Genomic DNA, 2670 nt, shown 5'->3' on the forward strand with positions numbered 1-2670 from the left:
ATATATTTGGAGCGTTGGCTCCATGATACTAACTAGCTTTCCGTTTGCAAATTACCTTGTCAACTAATGTTCCAACCAACCCCACATTCATGCTGCGTAGCTAAGTTGCAGCATGCTGGCTAACCATAGAGTGTTATCAAGGCAACAGTCATTTTACCCTCTGTCTCAATGACAGATGGCGCTGCCAATGTTGAATGCAGTTCTACTCTTTTGTTGAAAGGCGCTACTCTTCTTTTGCATCAGGGGCAGAGCTGTGCGTTTTTTTTGTCGCAGTTCTTATATTTGTCTGAAGACAGTTGTAGCAGGCGGTCGGAAAGACAACAGAAGGAATTCGCAGTCGATGCCAGTTTATGTTTCATTGGCATGATGAATGTGATGTGATTGGGTACTAATCGTTGACATACCAATCATTTGTTCATTTGAATAAAATTGTAAAACTAATTAATTCCATAGTTCCTTATCTGAATGTTAAATTGGATCAGCTATGCTAATAGACGCATCAGTAAACACAAAGTGAGTGATCAGAGCGAAGGCAGCTTCAGTCTTTTTTTACTTGACAGTGACTTTTAATGCCGGTTGGTTGCTCTGCAAAATAAAGAAGGACTTAAATCGGTCGTGCATGCGACAAGCAACAAACCTGTCATGTTTACCAAAGGTGAATCAAACCCTGAATTGCTCTTGAATCAATTCAGCCTGAAAATGACACAGTGCGTGGATGTCATTCCACGCACTGTAATTTGCGACGCTACGGAGGGCACCCCAGTTATGTAGATGTGCCTTTTTCCATGATTGGCTGAACAAGGAGGATTTTAGTCGCATGATTTCCTGTTTACAAAATTAGGAACTTTAATGAAAGAAAAGGTCTGAAAGTGCCGTGCTGTTTATGAGTTTATGACTCCTTCTCTGGGCGTTCTAATGACATGGCATTAGGAAGAAATGAAGCAGGGTTTCATTCAATCTGCAGGATATGGAGGGAAGACTTGTTTTAGCTTTTTTTTCACGATCAAAACCAACTGCTCTGTGAGGTGTGTAGTCATTTTTTATTCATTCATTTATGATTTAATCAGACAATGTCCAGCTGACGAGCTGATCTGAATTACCTGTGGCACAGATTGAGTATATTACATTGTACGTAAAACAACGTGGCAGGCTGCATAACGATAGACTGTCTGTGAGACTGCGTAAATGTGACAACGGACTAACTTCGGAGAGTGAACAAGAACAGCAGAGACAGCCGGCAGCTTCTCTACCTAAGCCCTTAGGTACACAGTACTCTCTGTCCATGTAGGTCTGTGTGAGTGTGTGATTTCCATCATTTAATCTTGCCATTGCATTAGCAGTACGGAGTTTGTGTTAGTACAAAATGTACAAAAAATGTGTAGTATAAAGTTGCAAAGAAAGGAAACACTCGCTACCTATAATTAGTATTTATGTACACTACTTGAGCAAATGTACTTGTAGAGTATGGCGACTGAACAAATATATTGGCTGAGTCCATCGCTGGTTGGCTGGTTGGACTATTTTTAACATTTCCCCCAACCCTATGTTCTTATTTACACTCCACCGCTATGTAACTGTAACCTCTAACATCATTCACCCCAAACTGGATACAGAGTTAAAACAGTTCCTGCTCATCTCCTCTCTGATGTTTTCAACGACATGTTTACAGTTCGGGTGATTTCCTTTGCTTGAAAATGATTTCTCTCCATGGCCCATTTTGCACCGTAAAATAATGGGGATTTCAGCCGATAGAGCAAATCTACTGCGTCTCATTCGAAGGGGAAACAGGATGCTCTCGGCTGTTGCATCACCTCCTCTGTAGCCAATTTATGAGGTTAGCAAGGAGAGCGGCTGTCAGGGTTGTTGTTGCTTTATTTATAATGGTGTTCTCTTAAAGCAGTTGCAGGGGTGAATCGGTGGCTTGAGCACCAGGCCTCTGATAATGGGATGCAGCTGAAATGTTCTATGTTTGCTCTTCAGTAGCTCATCATAATGCCTGGCTGTCCTATTGGTAAATGCAAAAAAGAATTTCCCGATGGAGAACAAGCAAGTAGCAGAACACAAATACAGAGAGTGTGAGAGGCCATCATGTGACGAAAAATAATAACACATTAGACTATTAGACAGTGGTAGTTCAGCTCAGGGATAATAAAAGCTGTAGTTTTTTGATGTGTGATTTTGGAGTTTTTCAGGCTTTAGAAAATAAGGGTTAGCTAGCTATCTGCCTGGTTAGCGTGGTGTGTGTGTGTGTGTGTGTGTGTGTGTGTGTGTGTGTGTGTGTGTGTGTTGCTGCATTTCTGGTGTGTTACTGGAGTATTCTTATGAGGGTCTAAACAAGGCTAGCTGGCTGCACGCAGTAAATTGGGTCACTGCTGAATTAAACACCAGTGCCTCTGCTTGCTGCCTCACTGCTGCGCCAGAGAGGAGCAGGTTAGAAATAGCCACGGCCTCAGAGTACGGATAAACAGTCGAGCTTGGGCGGACATGGAGAGTGGGGACCGGTGCTGTGAAACACAAGAAGTGGCTTTTCAGAAGTCCGCCTCAAACAAACAAACACGCCTTCTGTCGAGGAAAGGTTATGCCAAGTGTTGTTTCTTACCTGGCACTAGTCTGCTCCATCTTTGTGTTTCTCTAACAAGGAGCTGGAAGGGGGGGGGGGGGGGGGGGGGG

General features: G+C 43.1%; 1 protein-coding gene across 2 annotated transcripts in view; it reads left to right on the plus strand.

Moving 5' to 3' along the window:
* necab2 (N-terminal EF-hand calcium binding protein 2) overlaps positions 1–2670 on the plus strand; it is a 111664-nt gene that overhangs the window by 31813 nt on the left and 77181 nt on the right. The gene's annotated exons all lie outside the window — the stretch shown is intronic.

Source organism: Anarrhichthys ocellatus, unplaced genomic scaffold, assembly GCF_004355925.1.
Source record: "Anarrhichthys ocellatus isolate YVR2014 unplaced genomic scaffold, GSC_Weel_1.0 scaffold93, whole genome shotgun sequence".
NCBI classification, from domain to species: domain Eukaryota; kingdom Metazoa; phylum Chordata; class Actinopteri; order Perciformes; family Anarhichadidae; genus Anarrhichthys; species Anarrhichthys ocellatus.